The sequence below is a fragment of the Pygocentrus nattereri genome, chromosome 25 (assembly GCF_015220715.1).
Source record: "Pygocentrus nattereri isolate fPygNat1 chromosome 25, fPygNat1.pri, whole genome shotgun sequence".
In the NCBI taxonomy this organism is placed as follows: Eukaryota; Metazoa; Chordata; class Actinopteri; order Characiformes; family Serrasalmidae; genus Pygocentrus; species Pygocentrus nattereri.
The window spans coordinates 10,477,313-10,495,532 of NC_051235.1; the positions used below are offsets into that span (position 1 = coordinate 10,477,313).

Sequence of the window (18,220 nt, forward strand, 5' to 3'; positions counted from 1 at the left end):
AAGTTTGAGTAGAAGTATAGGCCAAATATACTTAAACTTTTCTGTATACTTGTCACTATAAGATGAAGAGAAGAATTAAATACGAACTGGGCTCCATCTATTCACAAGCTCTTCCAACGTCCATTAAAATATATGCTGGTTCAAACTTCTAAAATGACCAATTATTTATATCTCCTAACACCCCAGTGTGCTGATGTGAATCTTTCTCTGACTGGCGAAGGTCAGACAATGTTCTGGCAGACTGTTAGCTAATCAATCCCATAGACCATCGACTTACTTCTGAGAGTTAGATTTTTGCAGTGGTGGACAGTAATGAAGTAAATGTAATTAATTACTGTACATAAGTAGTTTTTACTAGTAGTTTTTGTACTCTACTAAAGTATTTCCATTTTAGGTGACTTTACTTTCCCTTCACGACATTTCAAAATCAAATATCTTACTTTTTACTCCACTACATTTTGTGAAATCTGTTGTTCCTTTTGGCTTATGATTGAATAAAAATGTTACATGTCAAAACGAAGAAAACGTGAAGCAAGAACACCAAATTAGGGTACAGCACACACTTTGTTTTGAGCTTGTTTTGACCTATTGGTGCAAGCTTATGTTTCAACATCAATGTAGCAGCATAAAAGTTTGGGAAAGTCTATTCCAACATAAATGATGGAACTAATCTAACTTTGTGTAAATAGACCACAATGTAGAAATATGTACACATATGCAGTCATGACTGATGTGTCTTTTTCTGAATTCATATACACATTATTTCATTTTACAGTAAATTTGTTTTGGCTAGTTTGTGTTTATGAACAGAGACCTACAGATGCAATATAGTAAAGGAAAACTCATTTACTGAATCTGTGTATAAAGCAAATTTTTTTATTAAACTTAATTGCAAATAAATCTTAAACTGAAACTTTACTTGTTTACAAAAAGTGTATTCATAACCACTCAGTTCTACCTGATGGAAAGTGTTTGCCTTCAGTGTTTTGTGCTAATGATAATTTTAATAGACATCAGTGCCATAATTAATCTTTTAGTACATTTACTTTTGATACTTTTGATACCAGCTTTCACTGGATCGGTTTGCAGCCAAGTGTGAAGCGGCCGGGATGAGGATCAGTACCTCCAAATCCGAGGCCATGGTTCTCACGCGGGAAAGGGTGGAGAGCCCTCTCTGGGTCGGGGATGAGCTCTTGCCTCAAGTGGAGGAGTTTAAGTATCTCGGGGTCTTGTTCACGAGTGATGGTACAAGGGAGCGGGAGATTGACAGGCGGATTGGTGCTGGGTCAGCAATGATGCGGGCTCTTTACCGGTCTGTTGTGGTAAAGAAAGAGCTGAGCCATAAGACAAGGCTCTTGATTTACTGGTCGATCTACGTTCCCACCCTCACCTATGGTCATGAGCTTTGGGTAATGACCGAAAGAACGAGATCGCGAATACAAGCGGCCAAAATGAGTTTCCTCCGCAGGGTGGCTGGACTCTCCCTTAGAGATAGGGTGAGAAGTTCGGTCATCCGGGAGGGACTCAAAGTAGAGCCGCTGCTTCTCCACGTCGAGAGGAGCCAGTTGAGGTGGTTCGGGCATCTGGTTAGGATACCTCCTGGACGCCTCCCTTGGGAGGTGTCACAGGCAAGTCCACCGGGGTGGAGACCTCGGGGAAGACCCAGGACACGCTGGCGTGACTATATCGCCCAGCTGGCCTGGGAGCGCCTCGGAATCCCTCCCAGTGAGCTAGTGGAAGTGGCTGGGGAAAGGGAGGTCTGGGCCTCATTGCTCAGGATGCTGCCCCCGCGACCCGAACCCCGGAGAAGATGATGGATGGATGGATGGATGGATGGATGGATGGATGGATGGATGGACTTTTGATACTTAAGCACATTTGAAGGCAAATATTTTGTACTTTTACTCAAGTGAAGGTCTAGAGGAAGGACTTCTACTTTTGCTGTAGTAATATTGTACATGCTCTGTGTACTTCATCCACCACTGGATTTTAGTTCATATAGCAGATTATTTGTTAACACACAGTGAGCATGTTTAGTTCATTGAGGAGAAAGATGACCCTGCACTCACTCCAAACAATACCATATAACTTTTGGTACAATAAAGAAGCTTTTAAAAGATGATTCTTTAAAGAACCACACACACACACGCACACACACATCCTCTAAAGTGCTTCTCCCTCAGGGTCGCAGGAGGTGCTGGAGCCTATCCTAGCTGTCATTGGGCAAAAGGCAGGATGGACAGGTCACCAGTCCATCGCAGGGCAGACAGACACATACACATTCACACCTAGGGTCAATTTAGCATACCCAGTTGGCCTGACTGCATGTCTTTGGACTGTGGAAGGAAAGCGGAAAACCCGGAAGAAGCCCACGCAGACACGGGGAGAACATGCAAACTCAACACAGAAAGGATCCTGGATGCCCGGCCAGGAACTCAAACCTTTTTTCTAAATTAATAAGATCTTTTATTTGGTAGCTGTTGTCATACAATTCTAAAAAGGTTCCTTAATTGTACTGGCTGGGATATACAGTTTTAGAAAAAAGCATTAACTGATATACAACCTCCATAAAGGTTCTTTAAACATTAAAGAGATTCTTTATACTTACACATCTCATTTGCAGAAAAAAGACTTTGAGGAACGATTTATCAAAAAGTTCTTTTTGAATGGAATGGCACTCTAAGGAACTCTTATTGCCATTTTCATTTTTAAGCATGTTGTGTTATACAGTATTATACAAAATCTTCATGGCATGAATTTCCATGGCTGAGCTGCTGCATGCAAACCTTATATCACCAAGCACAATGCCAGGTGTCAGATTGAGTGGTGTAAAGCATGCCACCACTGAACTCTGAGGCAGCGGAAATGTATTCTGTGGAATGACGAATCATGCTTGTCTATCTGGCAGTCTGAGAGAGCAGTCTGGGTTTGGGGAATGCAAGGAGAATGTTATCTGCCTGACTGCATTGTACCAACTGTAAAGTTTGATGTAGGAGTGATATGGCAATGGGCTTGTTTTTCAGGGGTTGGCCTAGGCCTCTTAATTCCAGTGTAGAAATCTCAACGCTTAAGCATACCAGTATATTTTAAACAATTGCATGCTTCCAACATTGTGGGAATAGTTTGGGGAAAGCCCTTTTCTGTTCCACTATAAAGGCATGGCTGGGTGAGCTTGGTGTGGAAGAACTCGACTGTCCCGCAGAGCCCTGACCTCAACCCCATCAAACATCTATACTAACAAGTATAAAGAGCTTGTGAACCAGGACCTCTCGTCCAACATCAGTGTCTGACCTCACAAATGCTCTTCTGGATGAATAGGCAAAAATTCCCCCAGACACACTGTTAAATCTTGTAAAAAGCCTTCCCAAAAGAGTGGAAGCTGTTATAGCTGCAAAGGAGCAACCAACTCCATATTAATGCCAGAATGGAATGTCATAAAAGCTTCTGGAGGTGCAATGTGTAGGTGTCCTAATACTTTTGACCATACAGTGTAAATTAAAATGGACTTGTAATGGATGCCAGAGAGATCTTTTTCCTTCAGTCTATTTTCACCACAACTGACTGATTATTTTGGCAAAGTCAAAATCCAGAAAAACACACACACAAACACACATGCACACAAAGAGGCAGACCTCAAGCCCAGTTCAGTTCTAATCAGAAGGCTACCTTTAACCTGTGCTTTTCCTCTGCATGGTGTCTGAGCAGGGCAGAAATAAAGTTAAACCTAATCAAAAGTGCTATTTCGACAGGTACTCCAGGCCTGGGAGTAGGGTGTAAGGGAGGCCATCAGGCCCCAAAACTACTCAATACTATGACAGCGCCAAATATGCCCCAGGAATGAGGCACTGGGGGACAGAGGTAGTCTCTCCTCCTCTGCTGCCGAACGTGTGTTTAATAAAAGATAAGCGAATCCAGCCCAAATCTCTCCAAACAAGCACTGCAGTATTGAAATTCAATATCTGAATTATTCAGTCCATTCGCTGTTTTATGGCCCATTATGCTCCCTTGTTGAGCAAGACTCTGCTCAGCATCTTACCCATGGATGACATTGGTTCCCAGATCTTTTTCCTTGCCATTTTCCAGTTCACTCTTTATTAGGAGGGCTAACATGTTTCCTTGCACTCTCTAGAGGACTGTAAAAAGAAAAAATGAATCGAAAAATACAACCCAAAATGAATGTAAATATTTAGACAAGGCAGTGCTACATAATCGCCATGCATGTCTGTGGAACAGTCCAACAGGTTTGAAGGAGAACACTAAATGTCCAGGGAGGCACACAGCACTAAAAACAGTCATGTCTAAATAAATACCTTTTGTTTCTTATCTTTCTGATACAAACTTCATTTTTAAAATACCACACAGGAGGATTTAATTTTGGCATCATTCTGAAAGGCAACTTAACATGTAATTTCTTATAGCATAAAATGAATACTGACAAAGTTGATATCCCTGCAGAAAGATATCAAATGAAACTGTTACAAATATAATGCTCATAAATCATTGTAGGTTCACTGGTCAATTTTGATGGTAATAAAATGACTTTATTTGCATTGTAAACATTGTGAACCCTGGTCCCTTTCACCACTACATTCTGAATGTGTTTGTTAACATGTCAATGATTAAATTATTAGATTTTGGAAAAAATCTGTGGAATTCCTCTTTTAAGTCAGATTTCCATTTTTTTCCATTAGATCACCTCATGGATCACAAGCCAAAGCTAAGAATACATCTTCATTTAAATCAACTCAGTGCAACTTCCTACACCACTGTAAGTGGGACTTAACACCAACCCCCTGCTGAGAATCAGTTGAGCAGACAGACTCCCATTGACTCATTAGTGCAGAGTGACAGAGAAGCCTGGTGCATGGCTGCCACACACACACACACACACACACACACACACACACACACAGGTACGGCTGCATACAGGCCTGGCACTGAGCAGGATATGGAGCTCCTGTGATTTATAATGGCTGCACTCATAGCACTGGTGCGTTATTCCATCATCCATCATGGCGGGGCTAAATCTGGGAGAAGTTAACCACATCAGTCAACGGAGCATGAAACTGACTCCCTCTTGTACTGTTAGTACAAACGATGCTTACGCCGATGACTGTGGAAGATTGCGGTTTGCACGCTGTGAATAATTGCAAATCAGCTTGTAGCATAAGACGAGGCTTCGTTATTAGAATTACAAGGGAATCAACTTCTATCTAATGCTGCTGGAATGCTTATGGCCATTTTAACAAGGGCTCCCAGCTCTGGGCCTCAGAAAGAGAAAGAGACAGAAGCACGTCCAAAGTTAAGCAAGTTCCACCTTTATTAACAAGGTGGGTAGCTTGTCCTGCCAAAGCCTTGAGTTAAAAAAAATAATGGAAAAGAAAAAATAATAAAAGAGAAAAGAAATGTCACCACACATATTTCATCTTCGCATCCCTCTCTGGGTGATTTGATTGACAGGTCTGGCTCCTTGGTCTTTATTAGATGGTAAATAAAGCTGAAGGTTTCTGCACAAACATGCGAGCACGAAAGCAGCTCCCCGAGTGAGAGAAGGCTCTGAGGAGCAGCAGAGCCTGGATAAACTGCCACTGTGGCACTCAGGTTTAATCAGCCAAATCATTCTAAAACAACAGCGCGTCATATGGTGGTGTCCCAAGAGCACAACGGAAAGGAAACTACACTCCCCAAAAGCAAGCAGGCTGCAGTTTTAATTGAAAAAGAAGAGAGGTTGTAGAATTCACACATCAGTGAACAAAGGAGGTCAATTCTGCAGAGAAAGGTGGACTACACATGCACTTTTTTATACCTTGTGAGGATGTGGGGTTACACATATGTCCTATAGATATTGTCCCTGTAATCTATTTTTCACACGATTTGAAAATGCTTGCCAGTCTTCACATTGTGTGGACATATCATGACAAAACAGCCAATAGAAATGGTCCCAAATTCTCTTCATTTTTTTCCCTGTGTGCTATAATGTTATTCCTATTCCTATTTGGAAACCTATCTTGTGGAAATGTGTAAGTGCACAAAACCTGCAGAAGAACATAACGTCAGCTGTGCTTCAGATCCTTCCCGAGTGTATGAATCTGATGATTACAAGTGTTGAAAGTGTATACAAAGAGAACTCAGTCAAAATGTTAACGATATGTCTTCATATGACGAAGTGAATTATCCTCTATTATCATCATATCATAATTAGTATAATAAAGACAACTTAAACATCAAGATTGTTCAAAACACAGCAAAAATAGTCATTTATTGTTAGCATCAATATCAGCCAATATTATTGGTTTGTTCAGATTAGGGCATCTGAGCATGCTGAGAAGAGTCCATCACTCAAATAATGTTTAGTCAGTATTGGTCCTATGGTGGACCTTTTCCATTCCACGGACAAGGTAGAATGGCTGATAATTGCAAGGTATTATTCATGTCTGAATCACAAACTAATCATTCTTTTAAACTGGTTCTTTTCAATGAATTGGCTTAACTGATTAAAAAGTCTAGCTGAATCAAACTTTTCAGTTGCAGCATTTATGTTTGTTTTTCGGCTGAATTCTTCACAATTTAACCTCATAAAACACAATACACCACATATTTCTAATTATTCTTCTGAATCTGCATGTCTTCTTCACATAGTCTAGCCTGTGCATATGACCTCTAGGTGCTCCCTGGTAGAGTCGAGTCAAAGTAAAATGAACTGAAAGTTGAACTAAGTTATGCCAATTAAATGGCATTTGATTGGTTGTGTGTTCTATATGTGAATTGTTTACTGCATGGATCTGAAATCCCCATGCATGCCATAAAATCAATGACTGTTCCTGAATTTGATTTTTTTTTTTGACCAAAAATGGACCATCATGTCCCCTGCACAAAACAATTCCTCAGCCATCCTAACATCAATGCTTTACCAATCCTCTTCCAGGCTGCCTCTTTCCAGTCCGCATGCTTTCCTTGCAGGATAGAGAGGTGTCAAACGGTGGTTGCGAGGAGCTGCTGATGCGACTAGTCCCTCTCCCTTTGAAAGCAGCACCAGGAAGCTACCCAACAGATGTTGTTTCTCTTATGGAGCTTCTTCTGTACTTTTCCTGTACTCAGAGAGCTGGGCATTTGTCTTTTTATGCTTAAGTGTCAGCTTGCACACTGTGTGTGTGCGCATGTGTGCATATGTGTGATGTGCAAAAGTCTTTGAGTCTTTGTTAGAAAACTACAGAAGAACAGGAGTAACCCACAAAATCAGGAGCAACGAAGTTGCCTTTTTTGTTGTGAAGTACTTCCTTACAAAACCTACATGTTTTGTTTTTCAAACAGAACGTGTAAAAACACTTTTGTTACTGACATAGGGCTAGACACGATATTTTTTTATATAACTCACTCTGGTCCTCAGGGGCCTGTAGACAGTCCACATTTTGCTCCAACCTAACTCATAACAAGGGATGAAACAAATATGTGAATTGTTCAAGGATTCCTGAGGACTGGGTTTGGAAACACTGATATATAGAATTGCATACACAAGTCAGAGCATCCTCAAGTCAAAGTGAGAATACATTCTGTACATGGAATACGGAACGTTCATTTGTCCCTTTTGTGATAATGTATGTTTTTTTCTGCTGAGTTTAAGATATTGGAAAAAATGAAACATAAAAATAAAATGTGCCATGACTTTCACACTAGCTACATTTTATTTTATTTTTTTTCTTTTCCAAATTCATTATATTCTGCACATAAATGGTAGCTGTGCATTAACATGTGCATCTCTGTAGAGGGTGTGTGCTTATTTTAAATTTGAAAGTTAACAAAACATAACAAAAAAATAACCACATGCCAGAGGTGAAGGAGAACATGAGTGATATCATAGCAAGCTTGAAAGCTTGCCATTGACCTTTGAGGAGTTTTCAGGATATTATATATATGTATATATATATATATAAATGTCCATGAATGTGGGCTACGTAAAGGCAGCAAAGTATAATATACAGATAGAATGCTACAGCGCCATAGAGAATATCAATGTATAGGATGAAACTCTCACAGTCATAGGCATCTAGTCTAAAGCTATCCATCTGCCTTATTCTCTCTTTCAACAATTCCAGCCAATTATGCCTGGATTAGGTGCAATGTTACTGTGGAATTAAGTGCTGTCTGATTTGTTGTGTGCTCTATGCATGATAAATCAGGAAGAAGGCATGACTCACAATAGTAAGTCTGGTTGCTTGATTTACCCCTTGGATATTTGATTCACTAGCAGAAAATGACGGCATGAATTTGAAACACCCTCCCCCTTCCACCAATGGAGAAAGATGATTGCATTACTTGTTCAGGCAATATATGCAAGACAAAATTTTTTTTTTTTTTTTGCATGTTGACCTGCTTTTCTCTTTAAATGTTCATATTTTAATTTCATTTGTCTGATTTAATGAATCCATAACGAGCACTTAGCATTCAAAGTTCTGTTTTGAATGTGTGCACACAACTGCTCAGACACTCCTAGGTAACAGTAGTAGTTAACTACTTTTAACTACTGTATAACAGTGAATCTGTAGGCAGTATTTTTTATAGTGATAGAAAAAGTCATAAACAATGAAGGAGCTTGCTTGGCCATATCTACTTAGATACCATGTAGATACAAAGGAAAAAAAATCTGGTTTGACAATGTTCCATTGGACGTGTCAAGATTTTAACCCTTGAGTTTCCAAATAAAATGTAAATAAGAGTAAAGCTACAATGCTATGAACAGTTAAATACAAGAAGTATAATGATTCTATTAAATAAAAAAATATTTTTAGTTCCCAGGAATCATTATGCCCTTAAGGCTCCCCACTGTAAAATTGGTAGATTAGATAGATAGATAGATAGATAGATAGATAGATAGATAGATAGATAGATAGATAGATAGATAGATAAGGAAGGGTTAAAAGTGAGCACCTACAAACCATCTACAGCATTACCAAACATCAGCTGAGGGTGCCACTGGTGTTAAGAGCAGGCTTCATTGCTTTGCCCTTTATAAAATGTTCTCCAAAACCAAACACAAGACTGCAGAAGTCATTATTTATAGGGTCAGTTGTAACCAAGAAGGCCTTAATGATTTACACAGTGAATTTGGAGGGTTGCTAGTTGATTCTCTCTCTCTCTCTCTCTCTCTCTTTCTCTCTTGTGAGACATCACTCTCATAGACAAGAAGTGTTGGTCAATGCTGAGTTATCTGTGCTGCAGAGGCAGCTATAGCCTTCAGCTGATACTACAATAAATCCAAGGTCTCTTTCCAAAAGCTGCTGGATTGTGAAGGGAGGAGGTTTATCTGTCTTGTAATGTGCTCTGTATCACACAGAAAACCTTCATGAATGAGTAACCAGAGCCGCCACTGGCAATTGTGAGCAGGCAAAAAAATCCTTCAATAGATTTTCACTTTTTTCTTTTTTAACCCAGAACCTATGAATCAAATCAAATCAAATTTATTTGTACAGCGCTTTTTATAACTGTTGTTGTCACAAAGCAGTTTCACAGAATACCAGTAAAAACAAAGTTTTAACATGAAATATACAAAACCCCAGGTGAGCAAGCCAGGGGTGACAGTTTCAAGGAAAAACTCCCCCAGAGCTGAGGAAGAAACCTTGGGAGGAACCAAAGCTCACAAGAGGGAGACCTATCCTCCTCTAGTCAAACCACCTACAAATTATTGACAAAAAAAGACCCTATGCAATATATGAACTGTCTATTATATTTTGCACATATGTGCTGTGTGTCTAACATACACACCAACTTTATTTTGCAAGCAGGCTCTCACTGGTGGATCTGTTGGATGTAACAAAAAAAAAAGACTTTGGATGGCTGTAAAAAAGATTGAAAATGATAATTCTAATGTTCTACTGAGCTGCGGCCCGCTTGCTCCATCACTGACAGAACCATCCGCTTTAGCCCACCTTGCCTCAGGGAAAAGAAAGACAAAAAAAATTGATTACACCTGTGAATGCAATTTCAACTGGGCAGTAGGACAACACTTTCATTGCCTCAATCTTTATTTCTGTGTGTGAAACAATTGACCAGCATTTCATCTTTCTACTCTCTTGGGAAGCTTCCATATATTTTTCTAAAGCACACCATAAACAGACAGAGGGAAAATGATTTTGTTGTAACTCTTATGCCACAACATTAGCTTGCTTCTGTTAGGTTAGTGCCACCAAAAAGACGGGAAAGGGAGAGGGAAAAAAACAGCCCAGTCAGAGTACGGAATTGGCTACTGTACAGTCCTGCTCATTCTTTGTAAATTATAAAATACAATAGTGTATATATAGACTACATAAAAGGTCTATATACACAGTTTAGTGTATGAAAAGAATAGTACGCAGAATCAAGATGACACTACTGGCCTATATTTCCCTTCTGATGTCTTGAACTAAAAAACAACTGGTCCATGAAAATGGCTTGGTAACAGAGAGACAGCGTGCATTTTGCAGGCTCCTCTAAATGACGGTCAGTGAGAGGTTTTGAGAGGACGGCCGGAGGGCACTGAGGAAAGAGCCCATTACCAGAGTCTTTCTTACTATCACAGTTCGCAACCACCAGGCTCCCTGCTAGCTTTTCCTGCTATTTTTGCAATTCTCAGTTTGAATGAAGGTGAAGACTGAAACCCAAATGTTCACCTCCATCTTTTGTGATCCATGCTGTTCTTTATGAGAGGACGATGTGTAAGTGTACAGAGCCCTTATTTTCCATGTGATTGCCTCTCTCACCTGTTTCACCTGTTCTCCTAGATGTTTGGCCATAGATGTGACGGATCAAATCAAAAGGCTTCTGGGGGAACCCTCTCAGCTCAGCTTTGCCTGAGTTGACTACCTTAAAAAGCAAGGCAGTCCAAGCAAGTTCCTGTGGTGGTGTAGCAAGGAGGTAGGTTCATTTATGGTGATTATATGATTTGTAGGCTAAAAATTGCTCTGTGATTTCTAACTCTACAGGATTCTTACCCTGTGTCTGGGGAAGCTTACATTACTCCCACCACAAATGGACGGTTGCCATCAGTGTCTGAATATCAAAGGCATGTTTAGCTAAGTCTAAACTCCTACTGTTGTAATACCTGCAGAGACTGCAAGATTGGCTCATGTTAGGGGATGCTTCTTAACATGTGGTCACTTTGATTTGTAAGTGCCATATAATCTCTATTTAAGCAATGACACCTTTCCAAGTAAAGTATAAAGGACTCTGAGACAGCTGCTTACTTTTTTTCAATAGAGCAGTTTCTAGAGGTTCTATGTTTTGTCTTTTATGTACAATATCATTTTATATCTTTATCTTTTTTTAAATGTATTTGTAGCAGGTATGTGTTGTGCCCTATTAATACACCAAGCTGGGCTTCCTAAATTTCACTCCTGAAATTTTATTTGGTTAAATAATAATTAAATAATGTAATTTTAACTATAACACTGCTTACAGCTTGCTGTGGTGTTATTGCTGCAGAATGAAACTGTTGTCCTCTACCACAGATTATTGTACTTAACTCATAATGGCTTTTAAAAATTAGCTTTCGCATAGGTGCGGTACAAGTTCAAATCTATTCAGCTCTCTTTCAGATCACTGAGATAAAGTATTCGATTTGTTTCATTAGATCCATTGTGCGGTCTGTTGACCCCTGATCTCTCTGATTAATATAGCAATTACCAGAACAGTTGGCAAACCACAGTGAACCATCTCTGAGCTCACCCTTGTGCTTTTTAGCAAATTTTCCAAAGAAACCTACAGATGCCAATTACTAGTTAGTTCCCCTGAAGCAACTTGGGGTTAAATGCTTTTTTTAAGGCTCCAATAGTAATGAGACTTATTCATTCATAGTTTTCTAACCACTGCATTACCGTGACCCTGATTTCATCAACCATTGTTAAATCAGGATCATGTTAAATCATTGTTATCTTGCCAACTACGTCCAGTTAATGGCTGTGGACAGGCTTGAACTTCTATCCATGGAGATCCTAATTTTTTTAAACATGAGTTGAGCTACTGAAAAGGGAGGTCATAATAATCTTAAGTAATACAATTTAGTGTGTATTCCACTAACATCATGCATATTGTGTATTTTCACCAGCAATCTCTTTTATTTTTTTAATGGACTTCATGGTACATATGCACCAGTACAGTAATTCTGGGCTGTCAGGCTTAATACTGATCATATTCCATACAAAAGGTAGAAACTGGGACTAAACACCTTAACATAGTGCTCGTTTGGAATACATTAACTGCATTGCCAAATGTCAGTGTGTATCAAGCTAAAGTCTAAACCATCAGTCCAATGACAATGACTCTTTTTAAAAAAAACTATCTGCTATCACCACATGCTTCTGATATCATCCTGCATACCTGCTGTGTGCCTTTGTATATTCTCTATAACACCATTTGATTTAAAAGTTTAACAGACAGAGAAATTCTTGTGACTTTTCTCTGCATTTCCTTTGGACAAAGAATGAGTCAGCTTTGTTCAGGCTACAGGAGTTTAAAAAGGCAGCAATGTCATTTCAACTGCATGTAAGGAACTGGCATGTGGTAGACAGGGGCCATAAGACCTGTGCCTCATATTGAGCAGCTGTGTACAGCCTTACAGATGTGGACTGGTAATTCCAGAACATTTAACAGACCAAAGATGCACAGAGAAGATGTAAGAAAGCACAGATGTAAGCAAGATGTAAGCAAGACTTCAGTTCGGCTTCAGAAACCTGTAGCCAGGAGTGTATACATCAGACCTAGTAAACATTCTTAAATTATTTCTGATTCAGTGATATCATAAAACACTGCTAGCAACTGAATGCAGCCTGTAATCTCTCAGGAGTTTTTAAGATGTAATTATCATTTCAGAACATCAGTTCTTACCACTTCATGGCAGTAATTATGGCCTTATTTGTGAGCGCAAATATAAACCTTAAACATAGCAGTAAGTGCCCCTCATACAGCCAAAGAAAGATTACTAGAAATCTGCCTCCTTCCCATAAAGAGCTTAAAATGAAATCTATATAAGCACTGAGAGCACTTGGCTTGGCTTTGCTTCACTCCTGTGCAAATTCCATCTCATCTTGCCATGTGATGCACAAGCAAGCAGGCTTCCTCATCCCCAAAGCCCAAACTCTTCATGAAATGCCAGTGCCATCAGCACCTTTCACAATAATTACAAATATAACAGGGAAGATAAAGAGACATCTAAAGAGTCCCTGTGGCAGTGCTGCACTTGCAAATCCACAGCAAGTGGTCCAATCATTCTAGTCTCAACGTATGTTATTCCACAATGGGCCACAAATCCTCATTTCCATTTGCACACATATGTACAAAAGTGAATTCACAAGAACATACACACACGCATACACATAAACCAATTACTACAGTCCCTCTAATGAACTTGTTTGAAGGTATAGGCCAAACTCCGTCTCTAATTTCTCTGTACTTAGTGCAGTGTGGCTTTGTTAAAAAATAAATAAATTACTAAAACCACTCCCTGCTTCTCTATATTGCTTTTTTGCATGCATGTCCACTCATGACTGAATGTGATACAAGCTTTTGCTGTACTGCAGCCTTTAAAAATCAATGTAAGGCATGCAAAAAATACAGAACTAGTATTTGTTTATAGTGAAATAATACATATTTTCCCTTCATCTGTTAAAGCTATTAACTCAAGACTCTGTTAACAAAACATGGACCCAAAAGCACTATTATGCATAAAAGGTGGTGATTGGTCACCTTTATTAACATCAACTTTATTTTGTGATGCCTATAATTGTTGTTACAGCGAATGAACACAACTTGTTTTGCTAGGCTACATAAAGCAGAATAGTTGGAAATTCCATATAATTTTGCTAAACCATAAAAATTATATTTTGCCAGGTTATTGAGGGGTCTCTATTATGCAGCCCGGCATAAAGTAATGGAGAATGGACTTTTTGGCTTGTTAAAATCCCAGGCCTATTGTGAGATCAGTGGGCTGTTACTGGGGTGCTGTATCTTTCAGTGGCCTGAGGGATGGAACAGACAAGCTTAAGCACCAAAGGCGAACAAGCTGTTGTTTAAGCTCTGCACTCCCAGAGCATATTCTCTTCATTATGCTGTCCTTTTGCCCCTTTGTCTTGCTCTCTCTCTCTCTCTCTCTCTCTCTCTCTCTCATTCCTATACAATCTCACACTCTCTATCTATTCTACTGCCACCAGAAACAAAACAATTTCATGGCTGGTATGCAAGCTATACACACCTTCTTTCTCTTCCTCTCCATTCTTCCCCTCATGACTCCTCTTTTCTCTCTAAGTATGCTTTTGACATGAAAAAAAATTATTTTCCTGTGATCATTCTTTCAATGATCCATATACAAACTACCACATTAAGCACTCTGATTTTCTACATTTAAATTCTTGCATGTTAATGACTTCTTATTCCCCAAATGCTCATAAATCAATCGTAATAACATTTATACATAACACTAAATCACATAGATATCAGTATGAGTTAACATAGCCTATAAGGAAGGTCAAAGTCTAAGGCCCTGGGGATGCTAAGCCCCTAAATTGGAGAACCCTGTAGAGCGACATCTAATTAAGGTTTGGAAAAACAGTGTGTCATAGCTACATTTAATTTCATTAAACAAAAGCAATACCCCAGGAGGAAATTACAGCAGATAAGGTTGTGTTTGAACTTAAGTAAATTTAATGGGAAGCAGTCATAAACTCAAAAATTGCTGCATCTTACATTTGACAGCAGTCTGCATAGAGATTTAAACTAATAAACACAAAAAAAATCTGTTGTGATTTAAATGCAGACTGGTAATAACTGAAGACAGTGGAAACTGAAGAAACAGAATCCATCTTATGCTAGCAACAGAGGTTTCCTTGGCATTTCACACAGCTTGCGTATTGATGGTGCAAAAATACCATCTAGACACTATTGAACCAATAAAGGAATGGGATTAAATGTAAAATGGCAGAATGAAAGTTAAAAGCTTGTTTTGTCACAGAAACTATTTTTATTTTACATAACTGTTTTTTGTCATCTTGTCATTCTTGTTTATTGCAGGAGGTTGAGTGCTAGCTCTAGTTAAACTGACAAGGTGTGAGATTGCTCCAGAACCTTTTATCAGTGCTTAAAAAGGTTTTAGTGCATGAAAATCCTGTGTACATACCTAAGCTCTGACACAGTTTCCCCCAGATTTGCCCTTCGTGTAGAGAAAATGGATATTGGCAGAGATGTGTTGAGTTATTTCTGAGGCATGTTCTTTAATTTCTTCTCACCCAATGAAGGTTATTGGACTTGCATTTGAAGAATGTTTCATTACAAAGATAAATAAGGCTTTAATCAGTTTGTTGAGTCCAGAACAGCAGGTGATGAAAGGGCCTAACGTGGTTCAGACTACAGAACTGTGCTGAGACAAAGACAGTTAAAATCAATATCTAGCCTATATGCAGCTATGTTCCACAGGAACACTAAAGTTGAGCACTAAATCAGGGTTGAATCGAGTCTCCAGGGAACATATGCTGGAGTGTACTCTAATGAGCAGCTCGGAAGTTGGCAGGCTCAGGGTCTAAGTGCTTCTCCTCCATACCGAGTGCAATCTTTCACCAGCATGCAGTACTGCTCCTCCTTCCTCATTACTGTAATCTTCATCACAACAACTGATGTATTAAGGAACGCACCAGACTGCACTATGAGCTGGCTCTGAACTCAGATTTAAATGGCTGTCAGAGCCTTCCGTCCATCAAGGTTATTGGAGCAATAGAGAGGAATTCCTTATTCAGATGGGACATGGGCTTCAATATTGGTTTGACAGATAAATTCTTCATCTTCATCGCCAGAGCACACCTCATTTAGAGAGAAGCGTCGTGACTCTCTCTCTTGCTCTCTCTCTGTCTCTGCTCTGCTCTCTGCTGGTGTTTTACTGTAGCTACGCGCGTGATGCGTTGAAATGCATTGGCAAGTGTCGGACTTGCCATAACGCAGGCTACCCTCACGAATGCTGCAACGCGGGCTGACAGGAGCCACGGATGATTTGGTTGAAATCTCGTCGGCCGTGGCGAGAAAAGCTCAGCTGCATATTTCCACGGGGCGGTTTAGTGTTATTGTGTGTGTGTGTGTGTGTGTGTGTGTGTGTGTGTGTGTGTGTGTGTGTGTGTGTGTGTGTGCTGCGTTAAGTTTGCAGTGCGATGTGAAGCAGACACACGGATCAGGCTGCCGAAGGCATTTTTCTGTCATAAATGTACCACTCAGTCCCACACGTTCAGACTACTGTCAGAAAATGATGAAGAGAGACTAATGTTCACTTAGACAGCCCCCCCACTTCTCTCTCTCTCTCTCTCTCTCTCTCTCTCTCTCTCTCTCACTCACACACACACACACACCCTCACGCGCACGTTATAACGTATCACGTTATCTGAATGATTTGTCCCTCAAATCAAACTGCTGCCTAAATTAAGATAATTAAGACAAAGCCTACAAGTTACAGTGGCATACACGTTGCAGAAATCGCGAGAATACACGCAGAAAACTAGAAGATGGTGTGAAAACGACACCAGCATGAAGCAGTGAAGCGAACTTGAAATACAATGCAGACCACTGAAGCCTTAATTTATTCAACGAGCACCATTCTGTCTTTATATTGGCCAGAGCTGGTGACTCTGAGATGTGCCATCCCTGTGACTGGTTAAACCAAGCGAGACGGACTAACTGCCAGCTCGGATCTCATGATGAATTCTCTTCATTGAACTTTAACATCATGGAACAGGAGAAAAGTGAGACATGAGCTTACCCCAGAAAAGCCCCAAAAACGATCGTATCCCGCTGTCAATACAGCCCGAGAGTAACCATCACACCGAATGAACAGGCAGAAAACACCTCTCCGTCTTCCCGTAAAAAGGAAAATCAACGAAAGATGAAATGATGGTGCAATAGACTATCCCAGTCAGGCAAGGCTCGAGCTCGGGCTCTCATGAGGGCGGCTTAATCCGAGGCAGAGACGTATGCAGGCAGCCTTTAAATTGTTCAGAATGCGCGCAGGGTCTCTCAGCCAGATGCGAGGACCAGGAGGGGGTGGGGGGGAGACAAACTTGGGCTAATCTTGAGAAAGAAAACTGAAGGAAGGCGAGCGAGGAGATGGAGGGGTCTTCATCAGTGAAGTCTGGAGCGTGTCACGGACGTCCCCCGCCGTGGCCGCAGTGCCCAGCCATCTCCCGTGCGCACATGGGCCGCTCTCCAGCAGCACGCAGCGTCGCTAACGCTAACGACACCTAGCTTCTATAGAGATTTCACAAGTATTCTGCGCTAGCACATCCGACCCGGGGGGCTTTCCTCTGGAGGTATGTGCACTCTCGCAGCCCCTCTCGCAGTCCCCGCGGTCCTAAAGCCTCCGCCGCTGCTCAACAAGCGCGCGAGCGCCAAAACGCGCAGCCAGCATCCATCGATGGTGTAAAAGATGCTGGGAAGACGAGAACAATCAAGGCTGATACGCCGTCGTGTGGCCGGGGGTCGCGTCCCGTGCGGCGGCTGCGGCTGATGAAAGTTGAAGGTGTTGAGACGCCGACTCCATCCTCCTCCTCATCCTCTTCCTCCTCCTCTCCCTCCTCCTCCTCCTCAGTGAGTAGCGGTGGGCAGCGCTTTAGTCCGAGCTAAAGGATACGCGCACTGCCGCCCAATGGAAACTGCGGAGAAGGCTCGCGATGAGGGCGCGAGCTTCGTCTACATCCATCACTCACGCAAGCCGTCGTTAGTGCAGGTGAGATAGCCGCGGTCCGTCGCAAAGATCTCTCTCTCTCTCTCTCTCTCTCTCTCTCTCTCTCTCTCTCTCTATCAGAAATAGACTAAGAGAATTGTAGCCTGAGAAGTTTTATGACTCATGAAAAAACAGAAATCAGAAGGCCTATGAGCGTGTGGCATTAAAAGGCAATGGAAAGAAAAAGTAGTACAGTAAAATAATAATAATAATTGTACACTTGCCAGTGCCCAAACTGAGCCAGGCACAATCAGGTCAAACGAGTTACATCATTAAAAAAATAAGAAAGTACATTTTAATGCTTTGCATTTTGAGGTCAGTTAACATCATATAGGGTAACAGGAAAATATATGTATTGTGTTCTGTTAACCTTTTATTTATTGAATGAAAAATTGCTTAGCTTAACTGCCAAGCTACTTAAAAAAAGCATATGTCAGCAGTGGAATTTTAAGCGTAGGTCAGCAGTGGAACAGTTTGTCACCGTTTCATAGCAGATTTGGT

The 18,220-nt window shown here is 40.7% G+C and overlaps 1 protein-coding gene across 4 annotated transcripts in view; it reads right to left on the minus strand.

Annotated features, from left to right (window-relative positions):
- Nucleotides 1–17,510, minus strand: part of il1rapl1b (interleukin 1 receptor accessory protein-like 1b) — a 432,112-nt gene extending 414,602 nt beyond the window's left edge. For 3 of the 4 annotated variants that reach the window (XM_017722074.2, XM_017722078.2, XM_017722076.2), the window contains exon 1: nucleotides 16,760–17,509. The gene's annotated coding sequence lies outside the window, so the exon portion shown is untranslated. Of the gene's footprint in view, nucleotides 1–16,759 lie in introns of all 4 variants that reach the window. The other variant, XM_017722075.2, reaches the window with a different exon arrangement.
- Nucleotides 17,511–18,220: the final 710 nt, after the last annotated feature.